The following is a 21356-nucleotide window of genomic DNA, read 5'->3' on the forward strand; positions in this document are numbered from 1 at the left end:
AATTCTCTTTTACAACATATTGTGGCAAACCAAAGAAAAACACATTTTGGGTAAGGCAGCATGACATTCACATGGGTACTTTAATGTAATAAAATATATTTATGAGCCAAACATGCATATAATAATATACAAATCACTATACCAATAAATATACAAAATCACTTACAATAGGATTGCTTATAAAAACATTACTGACTGAAATGTAGTTATAGTTCCTCTGTGGGATTTTGGTAGGCACTGCATTAAAACAGTTTCTATGATCATTCTAATTAATTAAGCTGAAATTAAAAAAGCAAAATTAAAATATTAGCAAAATAAAATACTAGGAGTAATTTTGAATGCTGCCAATATGATTTGAATATATGCTCCTTGTAGTCTGTTTTTTCATTAGTGGGACATGTTTGCTATTAAGTTTTCATTACCAAATTTTATTCTCTATTTTCAAGACCATTTGGGTAAGGCAGCATGACATTAAAGTACGCATGTGAATGTCATGCTGCCTTACCCAAATCAGGCATGATTTCTTCAAAAGAATGTCTAATCAGAAAATGCAATTTGCAGAGGACATCTGGTGCAAATGATTCCGAATAGATGCTAAAGTAAATGTGCACTATATTCACAATGCATTATATGAAGCTGAAAACGTTTCAATTCAACAAAGAAATGGTGCAATGAAGGTCGAGTATTAGAATAAGGTTGTGAACCTTGGCAGAAATAGATAATAATCAATAAATAGATTAACAATATCAGAAAGCTCAATTCCACTTTGGTCAGTTACTGGTTAAATTCAAACCATGGTTACATAATGACTTTTGACAGAAATAAATACAAAGATCAAATAACCAGAGTACTTTAATTTAACTGTTAAGTAAAAGCATTATTTTAATGGTTGACAATAGATATGTAACACACTTTACTGAGTAATATTTTACATTTATGAACTGTGGCAGTGTAGTTTTAAAGTCAGATAGGTTAGAAGTCAGATTGATTTGGCTCTTTTGGACATAAAACCCCCTCATATGGCCAACTAATGTTACTGCATGTTTACAGTGATGAGTGTCAAACCATATACCTTAATAATAAAATAGCTGCTTGTCTGAGGATCACATCACCTACACTGAAGCACTTTCAGTCAGGTACTTTTTTATTTTATAAATGTCGGACAAGACACTATGTAAACAAACGTTGACCTGCTATTAATTGTTCTGCAGTTCTAAACAGTATATCTCACCTTCTCTAATTACTAAAATAAAACAATGCTAATTCGCCAACCTGCACTTTAGGTCTATGCATTTGTTGCAATACAGATTCAGATTAAGCATTTTATACACACAACTAATAAGGGGAACAAATGACTAAAAAATTGGTTGCTACAGATCAGTTCTGCATATACTGTATTCAGGGCTCTTTGTCTCATTAAGTTTCTGGATGTTTGGATTTTTTTTAATGTATCCCAATAGTCTTGCATGCAGTACCAAATAAAAATCAAAACATTGTAGCTGCTGGGCATCAGAAAGAAAAACAGAAAATTCAGGAAACACTCAGCAGGCCTGTCAGCATCTGTGGGTGGACAAATTAGTTAATGGCCGGGAATTTCCTTGGAGCAGCTCCCGCTCCACCACCGTAACTTCACCGGAAGTGGATGTCCAGGCTGATGTTTCAGGTGTCGACTATTCATCAGAACTGGAAGATATTCAACATGAATAGCATTTAAAAAGGAACTGAAGAAAGGGAAGGGGCAAGAGAAAAATCACACACATGAGCAAGAAGAAACAGAATGACCTGTAAATTTCTTATGTAGAAAACAGGAGATGGTTAAATGGTTGATGTAACAATGGGAGGCATAATGAGAGAAACTAAAAACAGTTATGAGCTGCAGAGAACACGCTGAGGTGATGGGGAGGTAAGGCAGGTAGAAACAAAAGCACGAAAAACTGGTAAAATGCGGCTGGGTGCACCGACCCAGGAGCCTGGGAGAAGAGAAAAGCAGATGGATACAAGGGTGCAACTGCACCGCCTGTATGATGTTCCGACAGAGTCCAGGAAAAGAAGGAAAGAGATGGACTGCATAAGGGCAAGTGATGAGTGAAAAGTTTCAACTCAGACTTTTTTCACTCTATTTTCAGGGATTGGCTTTCAACAGACATCTATTACAAGCCCCACAACTACCTGATATATACTTCGTCCCTACTCCACTTTCTGTAAGGACTCTATTCCTTTCTCCCAGGTTTTCCTTCTCTGTTGCATCTGCTCTGATGATGCCACCCTCCACATCAGAGTTTTTGAAATGTCCTCCTTTATCCACAGCCAAGGATTCCTCTTCACCGTGGTAGACAAGGTCCTCGACTGAGCCCATCTCATCTTCTGTGCTTCTGCCCTTAACCCTTCCCTCACCATTGTGATAGGGTCTCCCTGGCCCTCACCTTTCACCCCTTCCAGACTCCGCCTTAGACAGATCATCTTCCGCCATTTCCGTCACTTCCAAAATGAAATCTCCTCCTCCCTGTTTTCCAAAGGGACTGTTCTCTATGTGACACCTTGGTTCACTCTTCACCACCAGTTCTCCTTCCCTTGGCACCTTCCCGTGCAAATGCAGGAGATGCAACACCTGCCCATTCACCTCCACTCACACTACTGTCCAAGGCCCCAGACATTCCAGGTGAAACAGCAACTTATATGTACTTCCTCCAACCCACGGTATACTGTATTTACCGCTTGTCTCGTCTACACTGGGGAGCCCAAACACACATTAGCTGACTGCTTTGCCAAACGCCTCCAATCTGTCTGCAAGTGTGACTCTGAGCTCAGTTGCTTGTCACTTTAATTCCCCGACCCACTTCCACATAGATACCTCTATCTTTCACCTTCTACATGGTGTCAATGAAACTCAATGCAAACTTAAGGAACGGCATCTTATTTTCCTAAGACAGTTTGCAATCCTCTAACTCCAATTTACGATTCGGCAGGAAGTGCTGGCAGTGTAGGACGGTTGTGCTGGTATTTCGGGGGTCGGGGGGGGGGGGGGGGTGGAAAGAGAAGCAGGTTGGTGCTTGGGGTAGGAACCCACCGTCTGGAAATCATGCTGACAAGACCACCTACACTCTGTGTTAACCTGCGTTTTTCTTCTCGCAGGTTCTTGCTTTGCCAGTTTTTTGTGCTTCCATTTTTACTTGCCTTATTCCCCCACCCTCCAGCACCTCAACATCTCCTCAGCTATTCACATAGCTGTGTCTTGTAAACGTCTTTAATTTATCTCATTATGCTTCCTATTGTCTCATGTTGATATCACTTCAGCCACTTAACCATCCCGTTTTCCACTTATGCACTTTAAGTCATTCGATTACTTCTTGTTTGCTTTGCTTTCTCCACCTTTCCTTTGTTCTGTTTCTTTTTAAATGCTGTTAATCTGCAATATTTTCCAGTTCAGACAAAGGGGCCACACCTAAGACATTGACTCATCTGTTCTGTCCACAAATTAGCATTTAACCTCCACATGAAAATATATGTAAATATACCAACAGTACCATACCCAAGGGCCTCACATTTTTAAAAAACTCATCTCAGGATTACATGCAGCACTAAATTTTCAATTGAATAAACAATGTTCAGTAATTAACAGTAAGATTTACTCTGAAATGATCTGTTCATATTGAAATGACATGCAGGTTTGTTTACAATAAAACAATTGATAAGGAAAACTGAAGAACATTAAATGTATCAATGAAACTACAGGGTCTGATTAGTGCACACTGATTTGTATTTTGGAGTTTTCTTTTTCCCTTTTTAATTGCGGGCTTTCGATTTACACTTCAATCAATAGTAAATTTTAAAAGTCCATAATCAATGGTAATATTTCCCCATCTTTTTTCCATTGATCGAAATTTTTTTATTTGAAATTTATATTCTTGCCTTAGGCCTAAACTGGTCAGCAACTATGAGTCAAGTTGCTTTGTTTCTCTCCCCACCCCAAAACATTGTTGCTGTTATGAATTATTTCTCTAAAATAAAAATTAAGCATCTATCACCTATGCAAAGACAGTAACATGATTGTGTTAAATTTGGAACAGAGGAATCTAATTTGCCCTAATAACTTAATATCGTTAGGTATTTCTGATTCTGACAAAAAAGAATAATCAATGACATCTAATGTTTTAAGATTTTATGGTAGAGTTTTTGGAAGAGTTCTTGTGGTACGGTTTATCAGATCATGTTATATAAACGTAACTCAGCACCTTGTTGATAATTTAAATTTCTGCCAACAAACAGTTTCAATAGACAGAATATTAAATCATAATTGTCAGGGTTGATTGCCGTTAGAAACCTAAAAGTGTGTTGTGTAAATTTATGAAATTGAATTTTTGATGTTAAACAGAGGAATTTAAATGTCAACATCACATTTTCATTTAAGCATTTTTTTTGTAGCTGTGATGACAAAAAAATATTTGTTTCATAATTAGATTCTAAAAGATTATACTATTAAAATGTGACTATTAATTAAAAAAAATATTACTTTATTTCTATTTTAGTATCCAGGAACATAGGATGTGACCTGGACAACCTTGAAATCAGATTTATAGCTCCACAAGTATGCTGCAGCAAGTCTCACAAGCAGAAACATATTTCTTGACTGGCCTCAACATATTCAGTCTTCAGCACACATTTAGATATATTCTTTAGTTGCTGGTGGTAGTAGGAGGAAAATATTCCAGTTACAGCAACACCACAAGTATTAAAAAATACTTCCAAAGTCTCAATGCAACATAAATAGCAATATTAAGTATGTACACTAGTATTTAATACTACTACTAATACTACTATTACTACAATATGAATTCCACATTTTCCTTAGGAATGTAAGTAGTACGAGTGACACAACTGTATGTGATTCTGTTTTCAGGTTTGTCTAGGATATTAACAATAGAATAAAATCATAATGGCAATAAAGCGTTATCTGAATTATAGATAACCTTTTAAGTGGTAGAGGTCACGGGTTTGGGAGGTGCTGTTGAAGAAGCCTTGGCGAGTTGCCGCAGTGCATCTTGTAGATGGTACACACCGCAGCCACGGTGCGCCGGTGGTGAAGGGAGTGAATGTTTAGGGTGGTGGATGGGGTGCCAATCAAGCGGGGTGCTTTGTCCTGGATGGTGTTGAGCTTCTTGAGTGTTGTTGGAGCTGCACTCATCCAGGCAAGTGGAGAGTATTCCATCACCAGTCTGACACTACAGAACTGCTTTTTTTTATTCGTTCATGGGATGTGGGCGTTGCTGACAAGGCCAGCATTTATTGCCTATCCCTAATTGCCCTTGAGAAGGTGGTGATGAGCCACCTTCTTGAACCGCTGCAGTCCGTGTGATGAAGGTTCTCCCACAGTGCTGTTAGGAAGGGAGTTCCAGGATTTTGACCCAGCGACGACAAAGGAACGGTGATATATTTCCAAGTCGGGATGATGTGTGACTTGGAGGGGAACGTGCAGGTGGTGGTGTTCCCATGTGCCTGCTGCCCTTGTCCTTTTAAGTGGTAGAGGTCACGGGTTTGGGAGGTGCTGTTGAAGAAGCCTTGGCGAGTTGCCGGAGTGCATCTTGTAGATGGTACACACCGCAGCCACGGTGCGCCGGTGGTGAAGGGAGTGAATGTTTAGGGTGGTGGATGGGGTGCCAATCAAGCGGGCTGCTTTGTCCTGAATGGTGTTGAGCTTCTTGAGTGTTGTTGGAGCTGCACTCATCCAGGCAAGTGGAGAGTATTCCATCACACTCCTGACTTGTGCCTTGTTGATGGTGGAAAGGCTTTGGGGAGTCAGGTGGTGAGTCACTCGCCACAGAATACCCAGCCTCTGACCTGCTCTTGTAGCCACAGTATTTATATGGCTGGTCCAGTTAAGTTTCTGGTCAATGGTGACCCCCAGGATGTTGATGGTGGGGGATTCGACGATGGTAATGCCGTTAAATGTCATGGGGAGGTGGTTAGACTCTCTCCTGTTGGAATTGGTTATTGCCTGGCACTTGTCTGGCGCGAATGCTGCTTGCCACTTATCAGCCCAAGCCTGGATGTTGTCCGGGTCTTGCTGCATGCAGTCACGGACTGCTTCATTATCTGAGGGGTTGCGAATGGAACTGAACACAATGCAATTATCAGTGAAAATTCCCAATTCTGACCTTATGATGGAGGGAAGGTCATTGATGAAGCAGCTGAAGATGGTTGGGCCTAGGACACTGCCCTGAGGAACTCCTGCAGCAATGTTCTGGGGCTGAGATGATGGCCTCCAACAACCACTACCATCTTCCTTTGTGCTAGGTATGACTCCAGCCACTGAAGAGTTTTCCCCTGATTCCCACTGACTTCAATTTTACTAGGGCTCCTTGGTGCCACACTCGGTCAAATGCTGCCTTGATGTCAAGGGCAGTCACTCTCACCTCACCTCTGGAATTCAGCTCTTTTGTCCATGTTTGGCGGAACCCAAACTAAGCATCGGTGAGCAGGTTATTGGTGAGTAAGTGCCGCTTGATAGCACTGTCGACAACACCTTCCATCACGTTGGTGATGATTGACAGACTGATGGGGCGGTAATTGGCCGGATTGGATTTGTCCTGCTTTTTGTGGACAGGACATACCTGGGCAATTTTCCACTTTGTCGGGTAGATGCCAGTGTTATAGCTGTACTGGAACAGCTTGGCTAGAGGGAAAGCTAGTTCTGGAGCACAAGTCTTCAGCACTACAGCCGGGATGTTGTCGGGGCCCATAGCCTTTGTTGTACCCAGTGCACTCAGCCGTTTTTTGATATCACTTGGAGTGAATCAAATTGGCTGAAGACTGGCTTCTGTGATGGTGGGGATATCGGGAGGAGGCCGAGATGGATCATCCACTTGGCACTTCTGGCTGAAGATGGTTGCAAACGTTTCAGCCTTGTCTTTTGCACTCACGTGCTGGACTCTGCCATCATTGAGGATGGGGATGTTCACAGAGCCTCCTCCTCCCGTTAGTTGTTTAATTGTCCACCACCATTCACGACTGGATGTGGCAGGACTGCAGAGCTTTGATCAATATAACATGGTTTGAGGAGTTACTGTCATTGTTACTGGCAAACCTCACCCATTCCATGCTTGTCAACAATGATCATCACAATCCTGATTGCTCTATTGAACAAAATATCCACAAATTTAAGAAAACAACTATCACAAGGAGCAACTTTTTCCCTTGTTTATTTTCTCTTTCCTTCTTGTCCTGAAGGCATCTATTCTTTACTGGATTTTAGTTCCATGGGCACGAGCCACCCTCAGCTACCTTGCCCAAGTGGCCATTCTTGCTGTGTAAGCCTTGATTATGACCGTGGGCAGGCTATTTGATATCGGAAGGGGCATTACAGCCAAGTTCTATCCTGCACTCATCTGACCTCCACACACAAACCCTTCCAGCAGGGATCCAGTAAGGATCAGGAGTGGGAATCCTGCCCCATTTCCCCTTGCCTAATCCAGTGCTGCGGAGACAAATTGTAGCTCCTCTACTGTTGCTCCAGCTGAGATCAGCTAACTCAGCACAGACCAAGGATCAATCCAGAGACATTCCTGATTTGTATAGTTCAGCTACTCACTGCATAAACTCACTAAGCATTGAAGAAGCCAGACAAACAAAATCTAATCCAAAAGATAACCGAAAGAACAAGACCAGGAACAAAGACCTGTACTAATATAGCACATCTACTGCCATCAGCATATGTTCTGAAAGAGAAGATATCCAGATTTCATTCGAGTTAACAGGGTAAACTGAACTGCCGTATCTTGTCTGTTAGCAAATAACTGATTGTAATTTAAGAAACTAAATTGTTTTTCTACAATTTGGCCATATATACAGTATAATGAAAGTCTATTTACAAGGTTAATGCTAGACTCCGATATTGTAAGCTAGTGGTTATCAAAACTTTCAGTATTTGGACTGTCTGCAAATACTGACACACTCCCATGGACCCCTGGGAAATACTAATACACTACTGGAGAGCCCTTTGCAAACACTGACATAATCCTGGAAACCTAATGCAAAATGACACATTCCCAGAGATTCCCTATATATGTTGACACAGTCCAAGGGATTCACTCTGATTTCCTTTGGGACCCTCCAGGGCCAAGGATCTGAGTTAGGAAACCTATGCTGTAAACAATATCGCCTCACTGCCAGCTCTACATGCAAGATTATTACTCCCCCCCGGAACTCTGTCCACCTAAGCAGCAGGCAGTAGGAAACAGTTTTTCAAACACAGCTAATGGATCATTTATATTGCAGAACCTCTACAAGAAGCAGCTTCATAATATGGGATGAAATTCCTATCTTGGTGCTGTGGAATCTGCCCATTTATACTGAATTCCACAGCATCAGCACAGCAGTTATATTAAAGTTACAATCTGTAACACAATTTTTCGCTGTCCAATGGCGAATGAAGGTACTTACAAGCTTGTGAGCAAGACCACATATAGCTAGGTTGTATGGGCAGGCTAAGCCACTCAGTGCTGTAGCAACCAGAAAAGTTGATGGTATCTGCCTCCGGTGACATTGTATATATTACCATTAAGCCATTAACTGTGCTGGCAAAAACCATCCCTTCAGGACAGGCTGTTCATCCCTGCTGGCAACAGTGCTGCCTCAGTTACTTTACAGCTCTACCAACAAATTGGGGCTGCAAGATAAATGCAGCATAAAACGATGCGTCTTGATCTGGATATCACAAACAAGATTTCGAGGTAAAAGGCTAAAAATCAATCATTCCACCAGTAACATGTAGATTGCAAGAATAGTAAAATTCTAAACATAGAATATTTTGATACAAACCTTTATTAATAGTAATTCCACATTTCAAAAAATGAACTAATTCACTTTTATTCACTGAAAAATCTTCTCTAACCTGCATTCAACAGAATTTAAATTTTAAGTTATGTGCTGGCTTTTAAATTTTTGCAGTCTGTTCAATCTTAACAAATGGCTCCATTATAAGAAGGGATTCTCAAAAATATTTCAAAAAAATCTATAATTATGAGACCATGTCTGAATCTGCTGTAACTGGGTGGCTAACTGTAACTACAGGCTGTTAGACATGCTACCTACTGCAAGCTATAATTCAGGTAACTCTACTTATGCCAAATCTTATAACGGCTTGTATAAAATTGAGAAAATAATAAAACTAACATTCGTGTACATGCAGATTAATAGAAAGAATGCAAGACTTGCATTTATATAGCACCTTTCACAACCTCAGGACATCCCAAAGCACTTCACAGCCAATTAAATACTTTTGAAGTGTAGTTACTGTTGTAATGTGGGAAACGTGGCAGCCATTTTGCGAACAGCAAGGTCCCTCAAACAGCAATGTGATAATCACCAGATAATCTGTTTTTTTTTTAGTGATGTTGGTTGAGGGATAAATATTGACCCAGGGAGAACTCCCCTGTTCTTCTTCGAATAGTGCCGTGGGCTCTTTTACATTCACCTGAGAGGGGTTTAACCTCTCATCCGAAACTGTAACAGATGACAGTCCAGACATCGGCAACAGCAAAGCCACTGAAGTGTCGCTGGTACCTCTGGTAGGTCTGCACATCACCAAAAGATTTTGCAGCTGCTTTTGGAGGTGGCACTCACTCAATGGCATTGTACACACAATGAATTAGAGGTGGCTGTGTTTTCTGGTTGCCTGTACAGATCACAAAGTTATTTCTCACTTGCTAGTCTACAAAAACCATCCCCCAACCAAGGCAGATACAAAACAAGATACAAAATTGTAAACTACAACTTTAAAACTGAATGTGCTGTGTCTCTGTTATACCAGTTACTCTAAAAACAGCTCCAAAATACATAGAGCAGTTCCCCCAGCAGACAGGTGCTCAGACACTATTGCAAAACTGCTTCTTGAGTGGTCCTGGAATAGAAACACACCAGTGTTCAAATGCACTCGTTTCTTTATCAAATGCTGTGAAAATATACTTCTTTCCCAGTGTTCAGTATTTTGTACTCATGTACTGTAATATTCAGCAAAATAATAAGGACTGTGAAGGACACTTTTAAAGATATTTTGCTCAAATTTTCCAATGTCTATCCAGCAGGACTGTATTTCTAGAAACGTGTCACTGCAAATTACTTTGACTAACCAACCACGGACCAAAAATCAAGCCTAGAACCATTCCAGTCTTTAGGCTCAGTGCCATATTATGTAGTACAACAATCCACTGTGATGTTGGGGGTTGAGACATGGCTTAGTTGGCTACACCTGCTCACTGTGGGCTTCTCCAAGTAGCAGTGGTAGCTCTCTTCCAGCAGCAGTGGAAAGAACAGTTGGAAGCTTGTGGTGACTTGATCTTTACCATTGCAGCAGGACAACAACACAAGCAAGCTGAATATTGCATCACTCCTAGTCACTACAAAAAGTAAAATCTAGCCTCGAGGTTTCGCCAATGGCTGAGTGAGTTTTTTTTTTAGGTGAGTGGCTGAGCCCACAGATCAGAAGGGTACCTGATTCGATTTGGCATGTGTTGTGTTAAATTTAGCATGTGATCTCAGCCAAGATGGTGGTAGAGGTGGTACAATTGGCTTCAGAAGCCCTAAGTTAGAGAAGTGAAAATCACCCAGGGTACGGATTGCTATCTGGTGATTCCTGCTGGAAGTGCACATATAAATAATTGCTTATAATGGGCTTGCTTATGAAGCCAACGCTCATACATGGGCAGTGGCAGGGACCAGAGGATGACTGTCATATGTGGACAGTACTGATGTCAGTAAGCTATTATAGAATCATAGATTGGTTACAGCATGGAAGGAGGCCATTCGGCCCGTCGAGTTCAAGCCGGCTCTCTGCAAGAGCAATCCAGCTAGTCCCACTCCCCCGCCCTTTCCCTGTAGCCCTGCAAATTTTTTCCCTTCAAGTACTTATCCAGTTCCCTTTTGAAGGCCATGATTGAATCTGCCTCCACCACCCCCTCGGGCAGTGCATTCCAAATCTTAGCCCCTCGCTGCGTAAAAAAGTTTCTCCTCATGTCGCCTTTGGTGTTTTTGCCAATCACCTTAAATCTATGTCCTCTGGTTCTTGACCCTTCTGCCAATGGGAACAGTTTCTCTCTATCTACTCTGTCCAGACCCTTCATGATTTTGAATACCTCTAACAAATCTCCTCGCAACCTTCTCTGCTCTAAGGAGAACAACCCCAGCTTCTCCAGTTTACCCACGTAACTGAAGTTATTCTACCACAGAGGGCATCACAATTGAGCCCGGTTCTGTCCAGACCCAACATTCATACATGTGCAATTTCCATTAAGAGTCACACAACAGCAATGAGGTGCAGGAACCTTGGCTAATCAGCCCAGCGATACAGAAGCCAATGTAGCACTTCTACCACTTCCCTGCCTGAGGTCAGCTAACTTGGCACAGAGTTTCTGATCTATTAAGCTCAGTATAACACTGGTTAGTGCCTTTATCAACTGAGCCACTGGGAGAGCTCAGCCACTAGATGCATTATTACATCCCATTATTTAGCTGTCAAACTCTAGTACCATAAATATCTAATAGTTTAAGAGCCAGATGCAAATTGAGATCAATTTTAAATCCAACAGGTGTAGTCTAACAGAAGGAAACTAGGTGAAATTTCATGTATTAAAAGGTATGACAATACTAGTTTAAGGTTAAAACTCTAGATTCTAGGGTGGGATAGGGAGAAAGTTTAAGAACAATGGTGATGTTATATTAGTTTAGGTAGGGCATAAGGAGCGGATCATATGACTTGAATTTGATATCATGACATAGATTAGCTCACTTCCATTTTAAAAAATGACTTTTCAAGACCAATTTCAATTAAAGGTGACTATCGTTAAAATTGAAAACAGTGAAAAAGAATGGGAATAATTATTAGCAAGGCAACTCTTGGACTATGGGGTTCAAATGATGTCAAACTACAACAGCAATGCCCCAATATAATTCCAAGCTTTTTAAAAAGAAGCAGTGCTTGCCGTTTTTATTTCGACAATCTAGTCGAACAGATCGTATCAAACAGAAATAGAACCTATTTCTTGCTATTACTAAGACCAAGGCTTTGTTAATGAATGGAACTGTGGCTATTTTAATATAATCTAAATTATACTAGGATTTTTCTCACTTGCAATCCACTGTGATGACATGACAGTAAATTTAGAAAATGTTTCAAGAGGCGAAATAAATTCTAAAAAATGAGCACATACAAATCTTTTTTACCATATATAAAAATGTAAGAACCACCATATTATCTATGAACCTTAACCACAAGAACAATATTTATCTGTTTTTCAGTATTACAGAAGAAAACCCTCAATTGGGCTTAAGCCCGCACACCTGTGTTTTAGGGACAGGATAAGCTCAGATTAAGCTAATGTTACCAATTCTTTCTGCTGTGTCATTCAAAACCACTACAGGCAATGACGACAGTACAAAGTAAATTTTAACCACTTAAAAATGCAAGAATTTAGTACCAAACGTATAGCTGCACAACAATTGGCAATATTTTGCCTTCACATTAAAGCATAAATATTCTCAAAAGACTCAGAGTGGACTTATGAAATCTTAAGTAAAGTTTTCCTCAAGGTAATGACTACTGGATATAATCTTAATTACTTACATGAAAAACACATTTGCTGTCACTAGCATTTTCACATGCAATCAGTTTCTAAGTTTTATTTTTGTATTTTGGAGTGATTCACTCATATGTTTGCATTAACACAAGCCCTATCTAAAATGTTTTCTTAGAAGAAGCTAGCTTGGCCACGAAAAGGGTATAGCCTTATTCAGCTATTTCACTATTTATTACTCAGTGATGACCTGTCAATGCTTATGTATGAATTTCACAATTTAAATGAACATTATTTAAACTAATGCAGTATTCTCTTCTATGCAGCACATACACAAATAACTTCAATGTTTCATATTCTTTTCTTTTTTGTTTTAAATTTATTTTTGCAAGGTCTTCTCTGTTTTGCAGGAATATTTATGTTATAATCACCTTCAACATGGTAAAGCATCAACAAATATAAAATGCACTTCATAAAAATCAGGGAATCAGTATAGTTAGAATAAAATGCTTAAATAAGTGACACTGATATAATTGAAGTAGAAGATAATATTTCTATTTAACCAACAATCCACAAACTATACATCAAAAATAAGTTTGCTTTAATTTCAAATGGAACACCAACCCTGCTGTCCCTCCAGAACCACTGAAGGCTGAGCAGATTGCAGCTCTACGGTCCTATATTCCTGCAACATCAGCTTTTGTAATTGCCTTTCCATCTGATCAGGAGATAGGATGCAGGAAGCTAGAACTAGCTGGGTTAGAGGATCAATTTCCTAATTATTTCCAAATAAAATAAAAGGTACCCTGTAAACAATGAAAATACATTAAATTTACATTTGGAACATTTCTTACTGATCCAGACTATGTTTTTTCTGGTCAGCCAGATGTTTGTCACACATGGAAACCCATCCCCATACTTCCCCAAACCAACCTACTGAGAAATGCACACAGGTAGAGCTTCTGATTGCACAATAGAGTGCAGTTATCTGACAGAGGCTGAACATTGTTCACTGGCATAACTGCAATAGAACATAAATGACAAGACAGAACCTCACTCTACTGTTCATCAATTATAGTTATGATAATACTTTGTCTATTGAAAGGGATTGTGTCCTCAAATTGGCAGATTATACTACTAAATCTGTAGGAGCTAAAGAAGCTTGTTCGTTAATTTTTATCAGAATCAGTACTACACTTTCTGTGTACTCAATACTGACCTTTGCTCTTCACCCCTGGATTCTGATTGTTGGATAGGCAGGAATCAAGGGGCAATATCAGATATCAGTGGTGTTAGTATGTGCCTCAAATTTTACTCCATTTCAAAATAGGGATAACATGTCTTCAGAATCATTGGTGCTAAAAAGAATGAAAAAATGGGGTTCCTTCTATCTATACACTAAAAAACTGCAGCAATTGTGGTGTATTGCAGATTTAACTATTTCCTCATTGACTGTGCTTTATCATTTCTCCTTTTCGGAGATGGACACCTCCACATGTTCTCTCTTCAGCTGACTCCTGCTTAACAAACAGGAGAACAGAGTGAAGGAACAGAAACACTTCCGAGTGTACAGAGGTCCAACTGAAAACTGATCAAGTTCAGTTTGTGCATTTGCACATTTGAGTTTTGGCCACCTGTAGAGTTCAAATTTGAAATCACAGTGATGTAAGCATCCTGATCAGTCCACTACTGGGGCCACTAAGTGATTATATTAATGTATTTTAGAAGAGAGCAACTTGGATGAGTAACTACATTGAACATCAGGTGGCGAAGCTCTACTTACTTCAAAAAACTGGTTTTATTTGTATTGCATTTTTTTTTTAAGGAAAATCAAAGAAATTTGAATTGTTGAAAAAGTCTATGATATTCTAACAAAAGTTGCTTTTAAATAATAAATGGTATATTCTCAGAAAGTCTATAGTTTTATGCCCATGTAAACTAGATACCAGAAGTCTATCTTTTCAAGCATATCCCTAGATTTGACAGCATTCCGACATGAGATGGGGAAATCTGTGCTAAGAAAAAAACATTAATGGTTAATAAATGGCTCAGTGGTAACTTTCTCACCTGTGAGTCAGAAGATTGTACATTTAAGTCCCACTACAGTCCTTGCGCACACACTCTAGGCTCACACATCCAGGTGGTACCGAGCACAACATCTTTCAGATGAGAAGTTAAACTGAGGCTCTGTCTGTCTGTTCAGGTTGATGTTAAAGACCCCGCGACACTATTTGAAGACGGGCAAAGGAGTTCTCCTGGTGTCCTGGTTAACATTTCTCCCCAAAGAGCACTACCAAAACCAATTACCTGGTCATTTAACTCATTGCTGTTTGTGATGCAAATTGGTTGCCATGTTTGAATACATAACAGTGATTACAATTCTAAAGTAATTCGTTCGCTTTGGAAATGCTTTGGGTGTCCTAAGAATGTGAAAAATGTTATAAAAATGCAAGTTTCTTCTTTATAAAAAAACATGAATTAGTAACTTATCTTAGCTTCCCTCTTGGTGATCATAAAATCCACACTGATTACTGGGATTTGTCTCTGTGGCAAAATGACGTTTTGCCTGTGCTGATTCTTTCAACTTGTTTTTTATATTACAATAACCAGCATGTAAGAAGTTAAAACAGCATCAGACAAGGTAGTTTTCAAAGAAAAACACATTGGTTCAGTTCTAAATAAATTGGCTGCACATTCTTCATATATGCAAATTAACAAATCTGTGGACAATAGTAGAATCCAGCTGTCAACAGGCGGTCCGTTCACTAATGACAAGCATTTTAGGCCAGGACCAGAGACTGCCTTCATTCAATATTCATTTGTTTTAATTAAATCATGAGGTATGTTGTTTGAGGATTTGCGGACGGTGTTCACAAGCCTCTTGTATAGGCCTCTGCGTGGGCTAGTGACTTGGACCAAGAGGTTTGAGAAGAGGGCGAGGCCCTTGATTGCCTGCAGCCCTCTGCAGTTGACAGTTGGAGGTTAGAGATTTCCTCTTACAGATTTATATTGTCAGTTTGAAACTTGCAGCTGGCCTGGTCTGTGGAGTTGCTCTAATGTGAGTTAACCGTAAATGGACTTTTGCTTAAAGGCCTATGCTAATAAAGAAGGGGAGTTGCATCATCATTGATTTATAGATTGTAGAGTGTTGGGAAATATATATCTCACTGTGTTAAACTGTGCACGGTTCCTTCATCTATCTTACTTAAATAAATCCATTTATTGGTTCAATGCCTGATTAAGTAGGAGTATTTATCCAATCTGCTGTTTGGCGAGACAAGAGAATTCACATGACCTTTGATACATTCCAGTAGCCGGCGTACAGAATAAGGGTTCTCTATTACAATCCTTGGCACATGCTATCAATTATCTGGATATTGGACTGGAAAGGATGCACTCCGGATCATAGTGGACGTGAGGTTTGCTATGGACCTCCAAGAGCCCTTTCCCAACATTACATCTATTTATAATGTATTATTATTATTACTCACAGCATGTGCTCAATTGAAACCTATTATGTGAATACTTCCTGTGGGGATTCCCATTTTTAAATGTCAACACTTAACTAGGTGGTGTTCCAATGGGAGGTCCAGTGTTAATATTTCCACTAAGCCATCATGGTTCCCTGTCGTAACATCAGGTAACATTGTAGAATCTCCCTATCCCCTTCCATAGCAACAGAGGGGAAAGAAACAGATTTTCGTCACACCCGTTCTTTGGGTGAGTAATTAGAAATGTGCTGGCTGCCCAACATGAGGCCACGAGGATGTGCAAATCAGGGTCCTAACTCCTGTTTTAGGACTCTGTTCAAAATTCATCATCAACAGGGCAGAGCATGCGCTGTGCATGCTCCGCTCAGTTTTTTATACAGTGGCCTAACCAGTGGTCCTTACAGGGACTGCTGGAAGCCACTCACAAAACATAAGTACCTCTTTAATACTTTTGTTTCTGTGGAGCCAGGAGTGCTCCTCCTAGCTCCACAAACATAGTGTGGGCTGCCTGCCTGCCTGCCTGGGTGTGCCCCTCTCTAGTTCTCCTTCCCCTTCCAGGACCAACCTGCAGGCTGGCTCGACGCGGAGCCGGCCAAATTTCTCAAGTCCCCACCAGCGAGCTACATCAGTATACCCGATTGGTGCCCATAGCTCATGGTTTTATGGAGATGGGGCCCGAGGCCAAATTTTCATTAAGCCTCAGGCCGATGTCTTTGGGTGCGGGTTCCAATCGCGATACCCATTTTGTGGCGATTTCCAGTGCTACTCCAATTTCAATTTCACTGCCAGAGTCTCTACTACCCACACTTCAAGATCTCCTGTTCCCCAGCCTCTGGGTTCAAAAAAAGATCAACTGTAGCTAAAAAAAAGGTCTGTAAATTTGTACTTCCAAAAAGACTTTCAGCTTCCCTGTGTCCCGTTCAAATTTGAATTTTACTACCTCCCCTCTGGCTCCATTCATTCCCACCCAGTCCCATTCTGTTTGTGATGTACTGCATCCCTGCCAGTTCTGTTCCGTTGCAGGGAAGCAAAAGAGAAAAGCAGAGGGAAGTAGAAAAAGCGAGAAACAGAAGAGGACAGCCAGAATTAGAAGAGCACACAGAGTGATCAACAAGAAGCTAATAGATACGGGAAAAAGGGAGACTTACCATGAGCAACGTCATGGGAGATCCAATAGTTACTTATTAATTCATCAGTTACTTAAGAATATTCCTGAACCACCTCATGATAAGTAGTTCACACTACATAATCACAAACTAGATTCCCTGAGACCAATTGAAGCTTTTGTGGACAGTTAAGGATGCATGCCTGTTCTTCCATATACATCAGAAGTGCATACCCCCTCCTTTACTTTTCTTTAATACATTTAGTATTTTTAAATGGTTGTTTCGATCTTCCTTGTCACTTTAGACACCTTGACAGCACTGCCTCAGGCAGTTATGCATCAAAACATTTTCCATGTTCAAAGTCAGTTACATCTGTTGCTCTTTCCATTGTTGAAAATGCCTGTCATAATCCTATTTGCCTTTATTCATGCAAAGGTCATCCTGAATTCAACAAATAGAGTAAACTCTGAAAATAGTACTGTTGAACACAGCTGAAAAATTATGATCTAGCTAGTCTACCAGTGATATCTCAGAACAACTTTATGCATTTAGGAGGATTGGAACAGGAAGTTCATACAGTTTTAGAGTGCTGGTGTGCACAAATCAATAGGAATGTAATGCTCCCAATTGAGAGGTTTTCTTACAGACTGCCTACACAACATGCGCCAATACCCTCAAATTGTGTGACATCAGTTCCAATCAATCTGAATGTTTTCTAATCCTTTCACTAAAATAGAAGGTTTGCAAAATCAGTGATGTTATGAATTACTGGGCAGTGTCACTGAGCCCAACTGTAGCATTCGCACTGTCATGCCAGCATTGACCAGGGATCTTCCTGGTCTGTATGACTCAGTATCACACGGGGTCATACATTTACTTATTGAACCATTGGGGTGCTTTGCCTGTATCCAGATAAATTAAAAATGGTTAGGGATCTAAAATAGGACAATGGATATGTGAAACAGACTCTAAGAAAAGGTAATTAATTCAGGGTCAATTGGTACTTTTAAAAGGGAGCTGGATAGATATTTGTTGAGAGAGGTTGAGGGTTATAATACTGTTTGACTTTGTGTTTCCATGAGAAGCATTAGAAGGAACTTAGTGTTCATTAAAGTAGGGATCAAACCGTGGTGGTGAAAGAACAAAGACATATGGACCCTGGATGGAATGGGTCTGATGGGCCTTTTCCTCACTCTGAACTTTACATTCTTCTGATAATTAACAAATGTAGATAGTCATATATATCAAAATGCTGACTATTTTAAACAATTAATTCCAACTAGATGCTACTGCTTCAACCGCACTTTGACATTATCATCTTCCTTAATCAGAAGCTCCATGTGCACTCAAGCAGCGCAGAAATAGGCACATTACCAGTTTTGCCTCAGCTGATGCTTGACACATTCACACTCTAGAGAAAGCCTAAATGCAAATGCAGGTTGAAACTAGGAACTCAACTTGGCTTTCATAGTCCACTATTTAGCCTCAAAATCACCATGTTTTAAGCAGCCATGTCTTCGGTAACAGGTTTTTAACTTGAAGTCTCTACCTACACAAAGTAGCTAACAACTAAATTAAACAAAACTATGTTTCAACAAATGCAAGATTAAGAAAATACCATTAAATGCAATCAAAATCATCTCTTTAAAAACCGCCATTATAGTTTGGTTGAAGGCAAAAAAATACAATTTTGTGGGTAATGCATCACATCCAGTGGTATTGATTTCAGTGCTCTCAGGCAAGGGCAGGAGAGAGAAAAGACAGGTTGGGATCCTGTTGGGTTGACTGTTGTCCAGTGACCCCAGTAGCTGTACGCACACTATGGACTCATGGTTGAAAAACATATCAATACTCACTTCCCAGATTCACACTTGAACAAGATGTTTTTCCAGGGCCGATCACCACTTTCTCATAATCAGATTTTGAACACCATTTTTTAAATTCATAAATATTCTGACTTATATTTTTCACTTCTATCTGGAAGGCAGAAAGATGAATAGAATATCCCCTTCCCTTTGCCTCTCCTCGTGCCACAGACCATATACAGACTGAGAAAGGGACACAAATCTGTGCCCTACTACTTCATCGTGCAACAAATGTATTAGATTTGACTGTACTGCACAATGTTAATTAGCCAAAAACTAGATTATACATTTTATAGTTCCTTACATTTAACATAGTAGCATTGTTGTTATTGAGATTCTGCATATGAGACAATTAAACTATATACCACCCATAATATTTCTTGGCAATAAACTGTAAATTGTTTGATAAATTTTCACTAAAGGCATCGCAACCATTAATTCATCAGTAAGAACATTACCACATACCAAAATTATAGATTAACTGGCTATCAGAATCAGTATGTCGCTATTGCTAACATTAAAAACAAATCAAAACTGAACAAAAATGAAATTCAGATGGTCTCCCTCATTAAAAAGTAATAAATGCCCTGTGGTGATTTCAAAGCTTTAACAAATTTTGGGTTCAGATTATTTATAAGCCACATGAGCTTCACTATTGTAGTTCAGGTCATCATCTGAAACCCATAATTAAAGTGGTGCCTTTTAATCACGCCCAAATTTTCACTACCTCCATTTATAATTGCAAAATTATTTTTTTTAAAACTTCTAAGTAGAGCAGCACTCCTACGATTCTTCCAGCAGGTAAAGGGACTTTGTCATCCCTAAAGTTGTGAAAGCCTTAAGGACACTATTTGCAAAAACTTGGGGCAAGCACTTCTTCATGATAAATGCCAAAAAACATCACTGCATTGCTAGTGTGTGGCTCATCTGATCAAAAATGGTGCTTTTTTTTGGGTTGTTTCCCTCCCCAAAATGGTACCTTTTTCTCTTTAAAAGCATGGGCAAGGCAAGTAAGTTGCACCAACGTGCCTTTTCCACCTGGAGGGTGATCCTGTTTCTCCATTGCAGATGAGTTGGGAAGAAATAATACTGGATGTGCTGGACGAGCTCGAAGAAACCGTAATATTTTAATGATATCACTGCTTGAAAATCCCAGGAAATCCAAGGGTCACAATGGTATCGTGCACAAGCATCATACCGATATTTTTGTAATATGAAATTGTCACTATGACACAACTCATGTCATCATGATGTATGTTCATCAGCATTAGGAAAGAATTTGTTTTACTAATTTGATGGATCAATGATATCCTTTATTTGTGGATGAGGGTAAGTTTACTTACATTTAAAACTTTAAAAAAAAAAGTTGGAGCACTATCCTTTAAATATCAGCACGTGTGTACAAAATAGCAGATTCTGAAACGCCTGCATTATTAAGTTGCTTAAGTCTACATGAAACTGAATTTTTCCATTTGCAGGACTTTACGTAAATCATAATGTTCCTTAAAAATTACTTTTGCCCCAAAGTAATGTCTATTTTAAAAAAGATTTTTTCCACTCACCTCACAGTTAGAAAATATGTTTCTAAATTGCGAAGCTCTTCTATGCTAATTGCTAACTAACACTAAAACAAAACAATTAACAAAACAATTACCAAAACCAGAGACGGAATATTTTTCCATCTGTAGCGATTGAAATTAGAACTACACTTCTCCGACTCATTTCTACCTTGAAATTTGGTGTCCCAAAATTTAATGTAATTCAGAAACAATTCATGAATCCAGTAAAGAATATTGTATACTTTGAGCAATTAAAACATGAATACTGCAGAGTATTGCGATTGCTAGCTCGTCTACTCTTCAGGGTCCTCTTGTGCTATGCACAATTCCGAAAATAAAAAAAGGAACCAATGCCAAGTTTTTACTCAGGTGTCTTCATAACTAGCTGCCCAGAGGTGGGCAAGTGGCCTAAGTTGAGTAGTTCTATAATTTTGAGTCAGATTCTCACCAGGAGATTATGCTCTGTGTGGCATTAAATGGTGAATTGCAATTTTGTCAATTTGCAATGATTTACCAATAAAATACAATCTTTAAAAACTATTTCTCTAATAGAAAATGTGAAAATGGGACTTCATGGATTTTTTGATGATGAAATATATGCTGGGCAAAATTCTGAATGCAATTTACAACACATTCAGCTCAGAATTGAGATTCAAACTTACAATATTACCATTAATTGCTTTAAAAGATTAAAATGTCTAAAAATCACTTTTGAGGTTCATGTAAAATTCAGAATGAGCAGTCAGGCCGAATTATTTTTTCCATACTCATT

The 21356-nt window shown here is 39.5% G+C and overlaps 1 protein-coding gene across 3 annotated transcripts in view; it reads right to left on the minus strand.

Annotated features, from left to right (window-relative positions):
- The window catches only part of ehbp1 (EH domain binding protein 1), a 377463-nt gene that overhangs the window by 174651 nt on the left and 181456 nt on the right, over nt 1-21356 (minus strand). The gene's annotated exons all lie outside the window — the stretch shown is intronic.

This window comes from Heptranchias perlo, chromosome 8 (assembly GCF_035084215.1).
Source record: "Heptranchias perlo isolate sHepPer1 chromosome 8, sHepPer1.hap1, whole genome shotgun sequence".
NCBI classification, from domain to species: domain Eukaryota; kingdom Metazoa; phylum Chordata; class Chondrichthyes; order Hexanchiformes; family Hexanchidae; genus Heptranchias; species Heptranchias perlo.